At 32.8% G+C, this 20,874-nt stretch overlaps 1 long non-coding RNA gene across 1 annotated transcript in view; it reads left to right on the top strand.

Moving 5' to 3' along the window:
- Positions 1–432: 432 nt before the first annotated feature.
- The window catches only part of LOC103594625, a 90,255-nt gene continuing 69,813 nt past the window's right edge, over positions 433–20,874 (top strand). The window contains exon 1 of the long non-coding RNA XR_550866.1: positions 433–561. This is a non-coding gene — a long non-coding RNA (uncharacterized LOC103594625). The remainder of the gene's footprint in view (positions 562–20,874) is intronic.

The raw sequence follows: 20,874 nt of genomic DNA, 5'->3' as shown, positions 1-20,874 counted from the left end.
CCATTTCTGCTGAAAATTATTGTTTAATATCAACTTGATTCATATCATTTCTATGGTAGTTTTTTTTTTTCTTTCCAGACACCTTTTGGTGGTACCTCCAAAACCTCAGTCCATTTCTAGCACTGAGAGATTAAACTGTGCCAATCAATGTTATTTGGGAAGATTGTTGCCTAAGAAAGGCAAAGACCATTTTGATCAAATTTTTCCATGTATACAATATATGTAATATTTTATGTTGGTAATAAATTACCATCTAATTGGCTCACTTCACCAAATCTGCATAAATGTGTGAAAGAATAGTTTTGCTATATTTTAATTTTGTCACTTTATGTCAGTGCTGAAGCAGGAAGTTGATCCTTTGCTCACAAATTACATGCATAATTATGTTGGGTCACATTCTTATTTTATTTTAGCTACTTTAAGAAAAGATGATTCCATTCTTTCAAGTCCTGATGTCACTGATATTGCACCAAGTAGAAAGAGGAGGCAGCGAATGCAAAAAAATCTTGGGACAGAACCGAAAATGGCTTCTCAGGAGCATCAGCTTCAAGAAAAGAAAAAGTAAGTCATTTTATTCTTTGCTAAATAGCAGGATGACATTTTTAAAAAATCAGTATGTATTCTTAAAAATTATATTTTATCTGTATTAAAGTTATTTTTAGAACAAAAATTATGATTTTTGAAATTGTAAAATGTTTGAATCAGTATATTTTCTCTGGTATTTGATTAATTCTTATTAATGTTTAAAGCAGAAATGCTAAAAAATACAAGCAAAATCTTTTGTGTGTGTGTGTTTTTTATAGGTTAATTAGAAATGGCATGTAGGATACTAAAAATATTAGAATCCAGCTTTTATTCAGTAAAGTGTTTAAATGTAATTTACTGTTTCAAAAGACCCAAAATTAAAATTAGCCACTTGATTTGGTTATGCCTGGTATTTTTTTCAAGTAAAATGTCTTTCTACTTTTCTGTTTATTTCTATTAAATTTTGGCATCACATATTTTATTTTTACATTTTTTTGCCCTTTGGTTTAGACTACCCTTCATCAATTTACACCCCAATTTAGTTATGAGTTGAGAAGTTGGAATAATTAACATTTTATGACAGCAAAACAATGAGCATTTATAAAGAATATTATTAGTTGAATCCAATGAATGTGCAAATTATTTGTATTATGTTTGGGTATGTGTATATATGCTCTGAGAATTTTTTTTCCCCTAAATTTTTTGTTAATTTAGTAAAGTTATTGAAAAATGGCCATTAGGTAGATGATATTATAGTCCAGTGGCTTTCAAAATATGGAACGAGGACAACTTGGGGGTCTCTGAGGCTCTTTGTGGGGTTCCAAAAGGTACTCCCTTTTTCAGTTCCATACCTTCATGAGGATGGATTTTCTTCAGATCCTTCAATTAAAAATCATGTCACAGCGGATTGACTGCAGGAGCTAATGAAAATCTGACTGTTTTCAATCAAGCCAGCCATCAAACAGATTTGCAAAAGTATAAAACAATGTCCTGACAAGATTTTTTTGTTTGGAAAATATAATGATGTTTTATGAAGAATATGTTATTCATGTTATACACTGGATTTGTGTTATTTTTAAATGAATTAATATTTTGAAATTTTCTCAGTTTTAATTTTGAATGTGGCAAATATAATCCACCTAAACAAAAATATGCACTCAAAACTCTGAGACCCCGTAGAATTTTGAAAATGTAAAGGGGTCCTGAGAGCAAAGAGTTTTGGAATTCTGTTATAGACAATGAGGATGGAAAGGCCAAGGCACGATCCATGCCTTCAGGAAACTGGCAGCCCAACAGGAGGGAGTTGTAGTTTCTAGCATAATAGTAAGTATTGCACAGTTAACAGTGAGATTATTTTGTCTGTTCATCAGTAGGTTTTTATTCTCTCCACAAATGGCCTGATCTATTTGTACTTAAAATGCCATGTATACTATGCTGCGTTGCTTATGTCTTCAGACAATATGTGCAAAAAACCCAGTGTGCACTAAGCTCTTTCTGGTTTGTATTTATCTTCCTAATTTATTTGTTAACTCATACCCCTTGATAGAGTTCATAGAGTTTAAGGCATACTATTATCTCTGTTACACATGAATCAAAAATATTTACAATTGACAAACATTAGAAAAGCCAAATTATTCCTATACATTAATATGAGAAAGAATAAAATTACAAACAATTTCAAATATTTAGAAAACTCAGTACTTCCTTCAGTCCATCGGTAAACAAGTGAGTAATGAGCATCTGTTATGTGCCAGGGACAATACTGAATTCTGAGGATTCGGGGGAGTAGAAAATGGACAAGCCTCTGTCCTCATGGAACTTTTGGTCTAATTGTTTTGTCTGATAAAGATTTCAGAATGTGGAGTAAGAAAAAATATTGTATGTTGGTTTTCTGTTAGACCTGCATCTTAGGTCTTTTCACTGTATGTGTGAACTAAATGCAAGGTTTTGAGGTAACTAACATTTTCCTCATACACTGTATTGTTTAAACAGGAATCTGTCATGAAAGAAGTTTAGCTTTTACTCAAGCTTGAGTATTTTTATTTTCTTTTTAATAAGGGCAACGTGTTTGTTTCTACAAGTATACATACAATTAGTATTATGTTCCTTTTCTTTTCTACATTTAGATGATCGTGTCAATGTTTATTTTGTATACTTTCACCACTTTAAATGTTGATGTAAATCATATCAGCTTGTTTGAATTGTCTGCTAATTATATTATTGTAGAACTTTTAATCAATACTGCCCCTAAGTAAAAATGAAAAACATGTGTTAATGCTAGGAAGAATTTTAAAGATTAAAGGAAATTTAGATTAGCATGTGTCAATCAGAAGTTAAGGGGTTGATACCCTTTGCCCAAATGAAACAAAAAGTCAAATTATATATTTTGTTTCTATTTTTTATACTTTAGGACTTTTTTTTTTCATTTTGAATACAGAAGACTGAAATTTTATTGCTCTTAAAATTTTAAAATATTAGTTCTACTTTCCCAATTCTTTTCGTCAAAAAAAATTAGAAGTTTCTACAATACAGAAACAAGCCCTTAGCTCTAAAAAACCTTAGAATAAGAAATTCTCAAATACTGATTAATCCTTATTTTATGTTTTTAAATTAATACTACTACCTCTTTTCCTTCTTTCCTAAGCACTTTTTTTCCTCTGATAACTTCTCATCACCATCTGCATCATTAGGTTAATATACTCTAGCTGTAGCCTCCCAAACAAATGTAGATATTGTTAGTTTGCTATTTATGGGTGAAAAGACATTGGCCCCTACCTCTAAACTTCACAGTTCCGTTGACTTTTCTTTAACAAATTCTATTGCCTTCAGTCCCTTCAGACATTCCCATTGGGCATCTTACATAGTTTTTTCTCTATTTGGCTTCTCCTGGCTTCTCCAGCTCTGCATCTTAAAAACAAACGTTCAGAAAGGGGTGATCACAGGTACTCTTGCTTAATTTCTTTTTTCTGTCTGCAGGATGTTGTGCGTGTCATTTCACCCATCCAGGAGTTAGTTTTTTCATCTATAAATGAATGGATTAAACTAGATGATGTGTAAGATCTCTCCCAATATTCATAATTCTATTATGCCTTTTATTCACTACTTTCAAAACCTGAATATGACTTGCAATAAATTACTTACACATTTATTAGCTATTATCAATTAAAATTCATGAAGCAATTAAAAATATAAAATATCTATCCATGAGAAAATTATTCATTTTTTAAATTTATGTACTTATAGGTATTTTACAATGTAAAATTTTTAGTACTTTTAAAATACCATAGGTTATTTTGTATTCTTAAAAAAACTAAATACTATTTAGTAAAACAAAGTCATAGTAATTTTTAAGTTTTCTTGAACATTTATTGTGATACTATGTCATTGGTCTAGTGACAGGTATAGGAGTGGCGAGAGATACAAAGATAAGTTAGAATTATGGTAAGTGCTTTATATGTAATCTCTGATTTAAGTCTCATACAAACCCTGCAAGGTAGGTATTAATTTATTCTAACAGATGAAAAACAACCAAACCTCAGAAAGATAGTCATTTTTCCACAATAGCACAGCGTGTTTTATTTCAAAGTCCGTACTTGGTCCACTACCTCAAGAGGATTTATAATCTTTTGAGAGACAGAGATATACACAAATAATGTTATGATTGCAAGAACAGAGTCATGGGAGTACACCAGCCATAAAGTTTTAAATTGGAATCATTGGAATTATGTTCCACATTTTAAAATATGTATCATAAATGTGAATCGATTTAGGTTATTTTATTTGAATGTAAGAACCACTTTTAATCTTCGTTAGAGAGGTATACTGAGAACTAATTGGTGGGATCTCAAATTCTATCTCAACAGATGTGTCTATATTAGAAAGTCACAATGTGTTACTTGTATATGATATTTAATTGTTGTTAATAGTTTAAAAGTATAATAAACTTTTTCTTCTGAAAGAAAACTAGTTCAACCAGTTCCTTCTGTGTTGAGATGGCATTATAAAGTAGTAATTGTGATTTAGCAGCATTAGATAAAAAGTGTGTTATTTTTCAGCTGAGAGAAGTTAATCAATTTGTAAGTAAGCTTTCAAAGTATCAGGACAAATCATGTATATAAAATATAAAAGAAAATTTGTACTAAAGTTGTTTGCACCAATAAAAATACTGAATAGTGAAAAATGCAAAATAGTTTTCACAAGAGAATGTTTCTGAAAACTACTATAGAAATGTTGAATCATAATCTCTAAAATACTGTTAATTTATGCCACATTAAAGATGAAGAAGTGAGGTCAAGCCTTTTGTAAGTATATTTGTTTTTGGTAATAAGTATGCCTAAAATTTCAGGAATTGAGTTTAAACAAAAGAGTGAAGTGACATAATGATGACCCAGGTCTGTCTAATCTCTTTATTATGGCCTTTCTTAGCTCTTTTATGCATGCTTCCATGGTAAAAAGAAAACAAGTTTTCCCTCAAAACAGATGTAAAGTAACAGGCAAAGTAAAGGTGACCTCTCAAAGTGTCTGGGCTTTTAAATATGATTTAATTAGTGGATAGAAACCTCATAAGTAAGCAACTAAATATTATTCATACAGGAAAATTTAGATTATTTAGGTTCTATAAATAAATGTGAAAGTTATAGTGCAGATAATTTCTCAGCAGATTGTCAAAAATTATTTGGCAATCCAGCTTATAAAGAAAATTCCATCCTTATATGAAAATAATTATTCTTCAACCATATAAGAAAATTTAGAAATATTAACAAAAATTAGTAAGCTAAAAATGCACTTGTGATAGTCAGTTTTTATAATCAAATATTCCAGTGTGTTTTGGAACTTCTAAAAAAAATGCTACTTCTGATGCTTTAAAAATATTTTTTAACACAAGATAGATGTAATTTTCTGAATCTCTAAGTTTACTCTACAAAAATAATAATACTATCTTAAGTGGAAACTATTTACTATGGAAATATTGGCCCTATTCTGTTTAATAATGTTAAAAACTGTATTGTCTACAGAGTTTAAGTAACTTATCAAACTTTATCAGCTAGTGAGTGCATAATTATTTTTTGCACTCAATAATTATTCAGTGGATTAATGAATGACATACTCTCCAGTGCGCATAAAAGAGAATAAGAGACTGCCTTAAATGGATGAGTTATTTCAACTTACCAAATTTAGCCATAAAACCAGTTTAATTATTATTATAGTGTTATTGTTATTATTGTATTATCTTACTAAATTAAACTGTTAACTCAGCATTAACTAGTCACTACAGTTTATGAAACTCTTTGACTACCTGATAGTCCTCTTTAATTTACTATACTAAAAACAGTATAGCCTGCTTATAAAACTTACTAAAAGTACATGAAATATTTGGATGGATATCTCAAAATATTGGGTATATGTCCCAAGGACATTCAATAGAAGTAACTTATAGATGACCATTATTGAGTTTTCAAAATTCCAAATGCTTTAAGTAAAGAAACTGTATGTGAACAAAGATATCTACCGTATTTATATTCCTTGTGTTCTCAGGAAAGATTGACTGCGAATAAATGTGTTACCCAATTTTGTTTACTTCTCTTAGTGATGAAAAAAAGATTGCACAGAAAGTTTTGATTTTATAGTTCACATCACCACAACATATTAACCATTATATCTCATTAAATTCAGCAGGGAAGCCTGACTTCATTAGTTGTTTTCAACTCTAAGCCTATGCAGGATTTCAAACATTTTTGTCAGCCCCTTACAATGTTGTTTCTTCTGTATCACCTATGACAGCCTCTCCCTAGAGTTTGCATTCATTGTAGAACTACCACATGATTTCACATTAACTGAAGAAATGCACAGTAAACACTGTTTGTTGAAGACAAAATAATTCTAACTATGATTTTCCTCACATTGTTGAGTGAACTAGACACAGTCCCTGATCTCATATAGCTTACTCTATATGAGAGAAGACAAGCGTTAATCATACCAATACATAGATATACAATTGCATACTTTTGAAGGAGTTCAGGATTTAGGGGAAATGTAGCAAAGAGGATGGCTTGAAGCATCATCCTTTGAGCCATAATCCAAAGTTGAAGAGGAGTAAAGAGTTGAATAGAGAGTAGAGAGCAGAGTGTTCAGCCAGAGGAAGCAGCCTGTGAGCTCGTGCCAAGTGGGATGTGTAAATTGATGAGAGATCGGGAACAAGGATGAGAAGGCATGAGATGAGGCTGAGGACTACTCAGAGGCCAGTTCAGCTGGTTGTGTTGCCTATGTTCATAATTCAGCTTTTCGGGCCGGCCCGGTGGCGCACTGGAGAGTGTGCTGCTTGGGAGTGCGGCGGCGCTCCCGCGGAGGGTTCGGATCCCATGTGGAGACCGGTTTCCGCTCACTGGCCGAGCGCGGTGCGGGCGCAACCCCGAGGTTTGCGATCCCGTTGCCGGTCAGTAAAAAAAGACAAAAAGGAAAATAAAATAAAATAAAATAAAAAATAAAAAAAAATAATTCAGCTTTTCTTCATACGTAGGATAGTATTTCTGTTTCTCACATTGCAAAGGATTTTTTTCTGTTTTTCCTTCCTTTTGAGTGCTGCTTTTTAACTCTTGTTAAGAATTATGCCATTATCAGATTGATTAGAGAACTCTGATATTTTGGTATCAATATTGCATTTTCTCAGATCTAATGATTTAGAATTATCTGCAGCTATTGTACTTAGTTTCTTTTCCTTTTTTTTTTTTTAAACTCTACTTTCAATCTGCTTAATGTTTTACAATTTTGGATTTCCAATAATAAAACTTCCATTCTTTTGAAACACAGGAAACTAGAAAATTAGAAACATACTGAAACTTACGTAAATTGCTCACAGGGATAGTGACCTAAATTAACATGTGTTAGCAGTACTGAGGTGCAGAATTGTACTGCTGTTTTGCGTTTTTTTCATAAATATAAGTGCTTTCTTTTCAAGAATATTTCTAGAGCTTTGATGATTTCCTACTTTTAGGAAGAATCTGAATTTCTGAATCTGGTATGTACTGATAAATATTCATTTTAAAAAATTGTGACTAATCCACACAATATGATTATACTTGGGGAACACTCATCTGTTCTGTCAACTAGCGTCAACAGTAAGGGTTATTCAACACAACCGTATGTTGTACATTCCTTGCTATTTACTATCTTGCATCACTTGAAATTATTTGTAAAATCCTTTGGTATGTTTCTTTAATTCTGTGTTTTAAACAAAATGAGCCGGCCAACAAAGACCATAGGAATTACGAAATTACTTTCATATCTATATACTTCACTGATATCAGGTAAAATCCTGAGTGTAAATAAGAATATTGTAAAATTACTTTCTATAAATATACAGGGGCACGATATGTATCTAAATAAAATAGCACTATATTTGGGCTTTCTTATTCATCCAGCTTAAAATTTTAATGAAGTCATGCTTTATCATACAACATAATAACCAAGGAAGATTTTTTCATTTAAGTCTTCTTCAAATTTAAGAGCTCTTATTATTTTTATCAGCATCTTTAAAAAGCTAATACAAATAGGTCCAACTCTGTATATATCAGTAAATAAAAGTCTGTTCATAACATTCTTTTGGTATGACCTGAAGTCAGTTTTGTCCAGGAAAACTAGCTGGATTATTCTAACAAATTGATTAATTAATCCATTCATTATTTACTTATCGAGCTAAATTGAGTCAGTTTCCCAGTCTTATTGAAATTAGCAGCCAGCTAATAAAATCAACCAACAAAATGCCCAAACTAAATGATTTAATTAGTGCTTTAATGCTTGTCACTTCAACTATTTTAGTCCAATTCTCCTCCCCTGGAAATTCTGCTTTTCCTTCTTTTAGTGGTGTTTCTAATTTTTGTAGGTTCTCTCTGACAAGAGCTAACTAATTTTAGGAGATACCAGGATTAGTATCTGAACAAAGACTTGGTTAACTCTTCATAGAGACTTCTAAATAGAAACTTTGTCTCAGAATCAGGGCTTCAGACCCCAGGAGAGGTAGCCAAGAAGAGAGCCAAATCCACGTTGCAATCAGATGGGGATTACTCTGGAATCCCCAAGATGGGAAGTCAAACTCAGAGATATACTATACATACCTAGTTACCAAAACTGGAGTAGAAGGTTCTCCTGGCAACAGAGCTAAGTAGATAAGTAGGAACAAAGTGCTTCTAGCACTGAGATTTGTGTAGATGGAAGAAAGTCAAAATGTTTATTGAAATTAGATCATAACGAGTTCACAATTTATTCTTTATGATACCATTTATAGACTTCATTCGGTAGATATATATAAAGGATAAGTGCCCTAGAAAGGGTTCCATATTCAAGTAAGTTTGGAAATTGCTGAATAAATAGCTCCCAAAGTCCCATGTGCTCCTACCCTCCAAAACTTGGAGATTTATATATTAAAGGCTCTGAGAAACCCCAGTTCATTGACCTTGTTTAATTTTTCAAATGTGTTTAAGCATAGCACCCTCATGCAATCTGCCTTTGTCCACACAAAAAAGATTTAATAATAGTCCAAGAGTTAGTATTCTGCAGGATACTAGTTTAGGATTTGGACTCTCAAATTTCTTGAATATCAATGGTTTTTAAGATTTAAGAACATTTTAACCATAATTATAGAATGTTAAACTTTAAAATGGATTACAGGAAAACAAATTTGGTCTGTGTATGGGACCTCTCTTTTCCCTCTCCCCACAATCCTACTACTTAGGAAACTTTCCGCTTGTCCCACTGATGGCCCTTCTGAGAGTAGCAAGGTTATTTTCTGAGACAGTTTCAGTGATTTGAATACAAGCAGTTCAACATCATCTCAGCTGTAGGAGAGAACATTAAAGTAGTTTGGGCCAAAAGTACAAGTAAATACTTGTATAGTCTTCAGATACTTTTACATAGTCTTTGTTTCTGCAGGCTAGCAAATAAAAATAACATAGGCTCACATATTTCATGCAGAGGTCCACAAACATGATTTAGTTTTCCGTGTGGTGGATGTCTTCTGAAAACACAGAGTTCAGACACATTGTTCAAAACAACCTTAAAAATATTATTAAATTATAACTTTTCATAGATGTTACTTCTTGAACTGTAGTGACAGTTTTAGCTGTGTGTTCTGAATCTACCTTTAAGTGGTTTCATTAAGTAATTGAGTAGCTGCAGTATTTCTTTCTTTGTTTCTTTCTTTTTTTCACTTTTGGCAGCTGGCTGGTAGGGGTTTGAAACCCTTGACCTTGCACTCTAACCAACTGAGCTAACCAGCCAGCTCTGCAGTATTTCATATAATTAATGGATGGCAAAGCAACACACACATACCTTAAAGTGTATGATTTAGTTAGCCAAGGTTACAGAATGTTATCACAGTCCTGGTGGCTACAAGGAGCAGAAAAAGATGATGCAGCATATCTTAGCTCAGTATTTTCCCACCTCCGTGGAGTGGAGTCAGATTTTGCACAGCTGCCACTGATACCATTCATATAAGGTACTGTCTTCCTGGACCTAGAAAAGCTCAATTATTGCCTTTTTATACTAGAGGCTTACAACTTCATCCTTGAAGACCTTGCACAATCCATTTGCTTTTGTTCAGAGGAGTAATTGCACACATCAGGCTCTTTGGGCTACAGAACCAAAGTTACCATATCTGTCAAAGCTTTTTAGGGTCCAAAGGAGCTCACTTCCCCACCATAACCCAGTTTACAGTCAAACAGGTTTTAAAATAAAGTATTTACTATTAATAAGATTCTTCTTTCAATGGAGTTTTGAAGAAAGTAATTTGTTTGCCTTTTGAGATAATTATTCCTATGTTTCTATTATAAAAGATTAAAACCTAATAGTAGGGGGGGGGAAAGGTCTAATATCAATCTGTTTATTTTTCAATAAACTGAAATTCATTTTATTTAATTATATTTATTATAAAATGAAATTCATTTTACTTAATTATAAAGCAGTACATGCTCACTCCAGAAAAATGAGAAAACACAGAAACAAGAGGATGATTATATGAGAAACTCATAATCCCACCACTTGGAGATGACTACCATTATTACCATGGTATTCTATATCTTTGCAGATCTTACTCTTCCAACATTATTTACAAAACTAGTTCACACTGTTTATGATGTAACCTCTTATTTTTCAACCTAAATATATATTATAAGAAATTTCCCCTTACTATATAGATTGCTTCAACATCATTTGATATTTATAGTATTACATTAAGTAAATATTTTGTATTATTGCAAAGAGCATTGTATATATTTGTACATAAATTTCCACGTACAATTAATTATTTCCTTAGAATGAATTCCTGAAAGTGGAATTACTGGGTCAGAGGGCATGTGTACTTGTTAGTCCGTTGTTCTGTTTTGCTGGAATCCCTCCAGAAAGGCTATAACAATTTGTAGTCTCACGAGCAGTGTTTGCCTTTTGTTCTTTTGTTTTCCAGTTCATTTTGGTCATTGCAAGATCATTTTGATCATTTAAACAATGAATAGTACTTCACTGATTTCTTGTATTTAACCATTAAAGAAGTCTTATATTTTTCATATATATATGTATATTGATTATTGGCATTTCATCTTTTCTTTATTACCTATTAATAACCTTAGCTGATTTTCAGGGGAGGTCTTTGTCTCCATTGCTTTATAAGAGCTCTTTGTATCTTAAATATTAATTTTTGTTCTTCCTAGTTTATTTACCTCTTAATATTTGTTAATGGCATTTTGTATTTAAAATGTTATTAGTTAGTCAAATCTAATTTGTCAGTAATAATGATAATATTTAACATTCATTGAATACTCATTATGTCCTTGACATTATGCCAAGTGCTTTATATGCATTATCTCATTAAACTGTACACATTACATAAATAGGAAGCTCAGACCCAGAGAGGTTAGATAACTTGCCCAAAGTGCTACGTCTGTGATTTTGAATCTAGGATCATCTTATGTCATAGACCATACTTATTGGCTACTTTATTATACTGATTTGAAAATAACAATAACTAATGTTTATTTTATTGCTATGTGCCAGGTGCTCTGTTAAGCACGTAAAAAACAACTAAAAACACAAAGAACCTGTTTTCATGTTCATACTTTTATTCTTAAAAATTGCTGACAATTTATTGCTTTTTTCTAGTTTAAACCTCAAAATATTTAAAAATTATGTGTGTGTTCAATTTATATGGAGAATATAATCATTGGATTCAAATATCTAATTCTTGCAGATTTTTGGTACTTGGAGTTTAAACTTCTTTAGTGCCAAATTAGGGACATAAAGTGAACGTCAAATTGCTATATATTTACTTTGCTCATCATGAGTAAACCTTATTTTTTGCACAACTTTAATTTTACCATAATGTTTATCTTAGTTGCAAAAGTAAACACAGTGGTGGTTTTAAAACGAGATACGTTTTTATTAGCTTCACTCTGTGTTTACTTAACTGTTCAGGCTGTGGCTCTCACTTTCCTTGCTGTGTGTTTTGATTAATGGCCCCTTGGACTTGTTCCAGAGTATACTGATTACGGTCAGTACACTTCAAAAATGATTTATTAATTGTGTTTGCAACTCAGAATAATTAAGTAAAGATCGATCATATGCATTATTATAGGTTTGCCAATAAAATCAGAAGTTACATTTTCAGATAAAGTTTGCCTGTGTGGTTTTTTTAAAGTTTACATAAAGGACAAAATGTTAACATTTAAAAAAAATGTATTTAGTATTAATCACAGCATTTTGGCCTTTTAAAGTAAGATTGTTTAGTGTATCAGAGACTTAGTTTTCTAATTATCTTAAATTCTATTTTAACATAATTTCAAGATAATACATTTCAATGGAGCTTACATAGGTGTTCAAAAAAGTATTTATATGTTTATAACTCACCCCAGGAACAACACGTACTACAATTCCCCCAGGCTATGACATGCATTTAAATTCTAAATTACTGACAGACTCATATTTTTGTTAAAAAAAAAAAAAATTTAATAGGAGGCTGTTAAAATTTTTCTGAGTTTTAGGTAAAGGGAGTTTATCATGTTTTATATATATTATGCTCATGTTGTTTGAAAGACTTTGATGCATAAAATTTCTCAAACTTTGGCTTGATAATAGTTACTGTTTCAGGCATTTTAAGCATTCTGTAACATAGAAAATGTGTAAATATTTATTATACCTGCTCAGTGGGCTTATTAATCAAAAGAAATGACTCCCTGCTCATAATTTATAGTTCAATATTGAAAGAAAATTAGGTATTTTAAAAAATTTGTTGCGCTTGTACTATATTCACAATTTACATTGTAACAGTGAAATTCTATAACTTCAGTTATCTACTATGATATATAACTAAATGTAAAATAGGTATTTGGTTTGTACTGAAACATCATGAAATAAAATGTTTTATCACAGTAGAGCTGAAGGCTATTTCATGTTATATGAAAGTATAAGCTGGTTATGACAAAATAAGAAGGTACAAACTCCAAAAGTAACTGAGATGTTGGCAACTGGCATAAAGAAACCAGGTAGAAGAATAAAAGCAATAAACCTAAGAAATTAAAAATATATAGCAATATATTAGTATTATTTAAGGATTTTTTTTGTTTTTGATAAATCCTTACTAAAGGACAAAGAGCATGCATTGGTTAAATATCATTATTAGAAAATATTCTTAATAAAATTTTAGGTCTTATATTTTGTTTAGTTGAAAATCTTTTACAGTAATCTTATTTCTAAAAAATTTCTAAAAATTATAATTTCTCTAAGTCAAACTTGTACATGGTACTTTAAAAATATTATATTTGTAATAAATGAAGATAAATTATTAATATGTTGAATAAAACAATGTTATCACCACCAGCATTATTGAGTGCTTATTCCTGTCTATATCACTTCTAGAAATACAGAATGAAAGGTTGGCACACGCTCTATGTTCAACAGTTTTTGTATATGAAATAAAACAATGAAGGAAGATTAATCAGTATCTTTTCCTTTTTGTTCACATCATATTTTCTAACAAATTATCTTTAATATGTGTATAGCTAACTGACTAAAATGTGCCAAATTCCATAATAGGTACAAGAATTAAGAAATTTCAGAGGAATCAGAGTTGATATTCCATTTGGAAGACTATGGACTAAGGAGATGTGGTAAAATTAGAGAAGAGTGGCCAGTAGGAGGTGTTATTTGAGTTTGGCTTTGAGAATGAATGGTGTTCCTAGAGGCATAAACTGAAGAAAGATAATGCAGAAACTAATAATTGAACCCAGTCTACAGATTCCCCTTATTTCTCTTGGTAACAGAACCCCTTTCTACCACCTGCTGCACCTGCAGGTTTTAACAGGGTGTGTGGCTGTCTACATAGAGGCTACATTTCCCAGCCTCACTGGCTGTGTGGTATGGCCGTGTGATAAATTCATTGCCAGTGGGATATGAATGGCAATGATTTGTGCAGTTTGTGGATCTTGCCCATAAAATGATTGGCCATACATTCCCGTGTCTCTTCCTCCCTAATAACCCCATCTTCAACCTAGCATTTAAGGAAAACATCTCAGGAGATGACAGAGCAAAACGATATGAGGAGTCATGGTCCCCAGACAGTCTCATGGAGCAGGGCAGTGTATCTACCATGGAATTCCCAGCTACCTCTGGAGTGTTGTCTGTGAGAGAAATAAATGTCTAGCTTGATTGAAACCATGGTACTTTTTGGATCTGTTTGTTAGAGAAACTTGGGATATCCCCTAACTAAAAAGAAGGTCTATCCTATCAGGGGAACAGATTGCATAAGTAAATGCATGGATAAGGTCTGGAAGATAGAGGACCAGTACTCATTTCATGTGGTACATAGAAATAGGAATGAAGCTTGGCAAGGTAGGTTGAACTTAGATCACAAAGGGACTTAAATACTAAGATTATTTATTTGGACTTCTTTTATGAATGCAACAAAGAACTATTAAAAGGTTTTGAACTAAAAAATGAATGAACAGTGTTTAGGAAAATTTCTCTGGAAGCCATATATGGGTGGAAAGAAAGTTACCAGTTAGCAGTGAAGATAGGAGAATATTATAGTAACCCTGGAAAAAGTATCTGAAGAATACTGATCATGTGAGTGTGATTAGAAAGGAACAGAAGGGATGGATTGAGAAACACTTAAGGTTGCTATTTGGTTACCCAAAGTCCTGGGAAGCCTCATCAGTTATTGAAAACTATGTAGTAAACCAAAGTAAGTCATCTGTCTTACTTTAGAAATCAGTCTGCCTCAAAAGCTGTATAAACACAACTTGGTGGTCATGGGCATTGACTTCTCAAAGACTGTAAAAGTTCCCTTTTCCACATTGGTATATTTATATAATCAAGTATATAGATTGTGATGTATTAATATTACATCATTTTACTTCATTTCATTTTTTGAACTTAATTTCACACATAGGTAAGTATATTAATCAGCAAGCTATCTTCAAATTGTGCTTTAAGAAGGGCTGTGGCCCTGGAAGTTACACTGTAGCCTCTGAAAACCTTACATTCCTTGATATAGGGGTTCTCGTTCCCTCCAACCACAGGAAGTATTCCTTCTGGACATGTATTTTCATTGTAATCTGAAGTCACAGGGTTTCTCTTGCATGGGGATATCTGATATTCTTCTTATGGACTACAGAGAAAATTGACTTTTTCACTGTCACAATCTGTCATGGGTATAGTGTTGATTTTAAAAAGTGTTTTCCTTAGGGCCAAGATATATGACTTTCTAGACATTTCAGAGCAGATAAGATACAAATTGAATTTACAAATGAATTTGGCAAACTAATGAAGTAATAAGGTATTGATATGAAATCAAACAAACAGTCCTATATATCCTTATACAAGGAAACCATGAAAATAATAATTTTCTACTTATTGAAGTTTATTTTTGGTGAAGCAATAAATAGTACAATACAAAACATAGAAGCCTAGGAGACATTATGTTAAGCAAAATAAGCCAGACACAGAAAGGTAAATACTGCATGATCTCACTCATATGTGAAAGCTAAAACACATTGATCTCATAGAAGTAGAGAGTAGAATAATAATTACTAGAGACTGGGAAGGGCTGGGGGAAGAGGGAGGTAAGAAAAGATTGATAAACAAATACAGAAATACAGCTGGAAAGGAAAAACAAGTTTTAGTGTTCTATAGCACTGTAGGGTGACTCTAGTTAACAACAACTTATTGTATAATTTCAAATAGCTAGAAGAGAGGATATTCAATGTTCCCAGCACAAAGAAGAGACAAATGTTTGAGGTACTGGATATGCTTATTACTTTGATTTGATCATTACATATTGTATACATGTATCCAAATATCACTTTGTACTCCATAAATATGTACAATTATGTGTAAAACTAAAAATGAAAAAACAACAAAACAAAACATAAAAACTGTCGAAGAGAACATTTTATCTGTCCTCAACTGCTATGTGGGCAAGTAAGGAAGATGAAAATCTCAGTATTCTTACTGAATAATAAGATGGTCTTTTAGGTCTAGAGTATGCTTTTGGAGTCCTTCATATAAGCTGCTAGGAAGGTACATTAATAACTTACAGAAGAGGAAAGCAAACCCCTCATAAGAAAGAAAACTTAGCATTACAAATTATTATTAGATGGTGGTTATAGGTTTCTCTGCCTTTTATCTCCGCCTTAATATGAAGTACCTATTATGTGCCAAGTACTATATTTGATGCTGGGGCTACAGCAGCAAACAAGATAGACTAGGTACTTTCCCACAAGAAGGATATGATGTAGTTGCAGAAATAAACCAATAAATGATTACAATACAGTATGATAATGAAGCCATGTGGTATGATAGTTCCAGGTACATTTGGAATGCTTAATTAAAATGAGTGCTAGAGATAGGCACAAGTAAAAGGAAAAAATTATCTTTTTTTAATTAACCAAGGATGGATGCACAGATAAGTGACTGCAAATGAGAATGTATTATATCTGTTAGAATTCAAAATTAACCTCCAAAATTGGGAATTCAATGCAAGTTTGAATTGAATAGAGAGAAAAAAGATAATATTGTACACTAGCATAATACCTAGCACACAACAGTTACTCAGTAATTATCAAGTAAATGAAGTAATAAATGGATCTTTTCTGTAAGGAAGGAAGGGAAATAGAAAGTGGATCTCACCCAGCTGAACCCTCCCCTTCTTGGTAAGTAAAGCCTGAAATTTAAGAGTCATCTTTAACTGCTCCCTTTCCCTGATCCCTACATCCTGTCCATCTGCCAGTCTTAGACTTTCTGCTTCTAAAATATCTTAGAATTAATCACTTGTTTTCCACTTCTCCTGCCACAGGCCTAGTCTAGGCCACAACCATATTTTACCTCATTACTGCAATCTACTCCCTTTTGTCTTCCCATTTCTACTTCTTTAACTTCTAATCCATTGTCCAGATAGTGAAGTTCTGAAGACACAAATTAGATTATATCTCTATACTTTCCATCTCTCCTGAATTCCTTTTTCTTCCCTAGAATATTCCAGTGCCTTCCCATTGTACTTATAATCTAAACTCATTACTAGAAGTCATATGCTTTGAATTACCTTGCCTCTGCATCATCTTGAAACTAATTGTGTGATTTATTCATTTGTTTAAAAAATACTTATTGGTCACTTTCTCAGTGCCAGGAAGTGGTATAGTTGATGCAGAAAGACTGTTGAAGAAAAGCAAGGGACTTACTTACATATATATGGGATGGGGCAAATAATAATTAGGGGAAAAAAGAAATAGTTACACGTGTAAAGCAAAGAAGTAAAATAATATGATGTGATAGTGCATTACTGGGTGGCTGCTTTTGATTGGGTCAGGAAAGGCCCCTCTGATGATGTTTAAGTTGAAGTGTGGATGACAGGGAGATGATCTTACAAAAATCAAGCTGAAGAGCATTCCACGCAAGGAGAACAGCTAGTAAAATATTTCTAAATTGAGACCAATTTTGACCTTTTGTAGGAACAGAAAGGAAGCTAATGCAACAAGAGTATTATTAGCATGAGGAGAGTAGATAGAGATGTGGGCAGGACCAGATCATATCAGACTTTGTAGGTCAAAGTAAGAAAGTTGGATATTTTCTTAGTTGTAAGCCATTAAAGGATTTTGTCAGGCAAGTAATATGATCTGATTACTCATAAAGATCTGGTGCTAATATATGGAATATGAATTACCACAGTGCTGCTATAGAAGGGTGTACAAGCCATATATTTCACAACCTTACACAGTGGTCCTGAGGGAAAGAGAAGATGCAGTAGCAATGCTTAAGAGGTTATTCCAGGAAAGAGATGATGATGATGTTATTAGCTGAGGAGACAGAGACTTGCGGTGGACAGGGGTAAAGAATAAGAGGTGGTAAAGTGGGTGAAAGAGGAATCAAGAATGTTTTTTATGATTTTGGCTTAAGTAACTGGGTGGATGGAGAACAGAGACTGGGGAAATGAGAGGAGGAGGCTTAGTGGTAGTGTAGGGGATAAAGAGTTCCATTGGTTCCAAGTTAAAATTGAAATGTCTATTAAGCATCCAAAAGGATATATGTCAGGAGGGCAAATGGCTATATAGATTTATTGTTCTATAGAGAGATTTAGAGTAAGACAAAGATTTGGTGACCATAGGCACGTACAGTCAATCCTTGTTATTCACAGTGGTCATGTTCTGTAAAGTATCTTTGAACATTAAATTAACAAATACTGAACCATTGTTCCTAATGGAAATACAATACAGGGTTAGGTTTCTGGAGCCTTTGGTCACATTTACATCAACTAATCAATACATACCATGGTTTTTCTATATTTCTATTTAAAATCACCTTATTTGGTATTGTTGATTAGTTAACATTTAATTCATGAACACAGCACTGTCAGATTTTAGGTATTCTGTTGAACATGTTTATGCTTCAATTTCCTTAATGAAAAAGATAATACTACTACCTACCCAGATTTGTAGGAATTATGAGGTAATGGACATATGATCCTTAGCATAGTGTCTGGCACATAATTAGCACTGAGTATATTTACCATCATTATTTTTATCATTCCATCTCTAAGATGCTATCAGTTGTGAATCCCCTATTGATATCGCATGTTTTTTCAACTCTTTCTGCATACTGAATAGTATAGAGTGTGGAATTATCTTCTGCTATTTTTCTGATGCTGTTATAAACAATGATAATTTCTATTAGTGAATGAGTAGGAAGTCCCATATTTAAAACAGAATTTTTTGGAGGAGAAAGTTTTTTAAATGCAAAGTTTATTCAAAAAATATTTGAAGGTCTAATATTTACCAGACACTGTTTTAAGAGATACAGTAGTGAACAAAACAAAATCCTATTTTCATGGAAGTGAAATCTTAGTTAAAAAAGAAATCTTGAACTCATTACAAATTTCAATTCCTTTTCAAAGCCTTTTAGCATATATCTTTGACAGATTAGAGAAGTATGTTTTTAAAAAAATGAAAGAATGAAAGATGTTTCTGAAAGAGACAAATGGAGGAGGGAAAGAAGGAAGGAAGAAAGAAGAAAGAGAGGGAAGGAGAAAGGGAAAGAAAGAGTCTCAGTAGGACAATATGTAAAGGTTGGAAGTTATTTTTTCTGGCTCTCTGGGCTCCTGTGAATATCTGCCAAATCATCCTTGGGGTTTTTCTCAAGGAGCTAGCAGGTAGGGCACACAGGTAAAAAAGAGAATTTCTACATAGTACAATAACTTTTTTTTTTTTGACCAGTAAGGGGATCGCAACCCTTGGCCTGGTGTCGTCTGCACCACACTCAGCCAGGGAGCACACCAGCCATCCCTATATGGGATCTGAACCCGTGGCCTCGGGGCTAACAGCACCACACTCACCTGAGTGAGCCACGGGGCCGGCCTATAGTATAACGCACCACACTCAGCCAGGGAGCACACCAGCCATCCCTATATGGGATCTGAACCCGCGGCCTCGGGGCTAACAGCACCACACTCACCTGAGTGAGCCACGGGGCCGGCCTATAGTATAATAACTTTTAAAATACAGATGTATACAGGCTACATACAGAAAAATAGAAGTTAGCCCACTTAATCCACTACTGACTCAAATGCATTCCTGGATTACCTTTCAGAGGCACTACTGTGCCTTGTATTTTCAGTGAACACAATTGAAATTTTCACCTGAAACTGAAAACTCTTGTTTTTCTTGATATTTGTATTATTTATATTATTATTTTACTTGGCTACTGTCTTTTTCTTTAAACTTTAAAATTGTTGTAATTTTGTTCTACATATCAAATAATTTACAATGATAGGGCATCCAAACCAGTGACTAATTCATTCTGAATTTTAGGGATATTATAGATCATTGTTGTACTCTAAAAATTCTTAATTTATTACTTATTACACGCCCATTTGAATCACAAGCAATAAAGGGGACAATAAGGCAGATAATCTAAAATGGCAGACAATAATTCTTATTTTTTCTATTTTCTCTTTATTTTGTTCACTTGCTTCAGATAATTATTGTTGTACTATTGGAATGGAATTTATTGATTATCCAATCCAAAATATATGGGAGATAACCTTTACATAAATGTTCTGTGAGACAAAAGGTATACTGCTTTAAATGAAAACAGATTTCACCCAATAATGTCCACCCTCTGGTCACAGTCCTGCCTTCTATATCATATCAGATAAATCTACATTAAAGTCACTCACATAGAGTAGGGTCATATTATAAGTGCATACAGCTATGCATATTCAACATACAATTATAATCTCCATCCTCTTCTCCCATCATTATAAAGGGGGAGGGATGAAAGAGAAAGGGAAAAGGACAAATTAAATAGTGCTGGGCATTCTACTCAAATATATGCCCTGGACTAAATATGAAATAGAAAACATGTATCTTCTTTCCCCCTATTTGTTTGAATTCTCAGTATCTTTCCATAATATGAGCAGGACATTTAAAGATAAACTCTTTTCATACAACATGGCCACTAAACACAAGGCAGCCACATTACATTTCCTATTCAGTGGAAAACAAATAGCCATGAGTCTCAAAATAGGAGGAACCCTATTGATCCTGTGGTACTAGACCAATTGAAATTGGTATATCTTGCTAGAGTATAGTATTTTTCTAAGGATTTTTCAGGATAATTTGATTTTCATGCTGAGACCTATAGTTAGAACTCAACCCCTAAGTAAGATATAACTCCTTTTAATTTGAAGACCATTTTGTCCTGAGTTTTTCCTTCTGCAAGCTAAAAGAGCCTAAGTTTATCAATATTCCCCTTGTATAATGTGGTGTTCATGTGTCAGTTTCTTGGATGGAGTTTCATTTCACTGAATACATATAATTT

The sequence above is a fragment of the Galeopterus variegatus genome, unplaced genomic scaffold (genome assembly GCF_000696425.1).
Source record: "Galeopterus variegatus unplaced genomic scaffold, G_variegatus-3.0.2 Scaffold1592, whole genome shotgun sequence".
NCBI classification, from domain to species: domain Eukaryota; kingdom Metazoa; phylum Chordata; class Mammalia; order Dermoptera; family Cynocephalidae; genus Galeopterus; species Galeopterus variegatus.
Note: the sequence above shows the minus strand (reverse complement) of the source record. Positions and strands in the feature narration are given on the sequence as shown.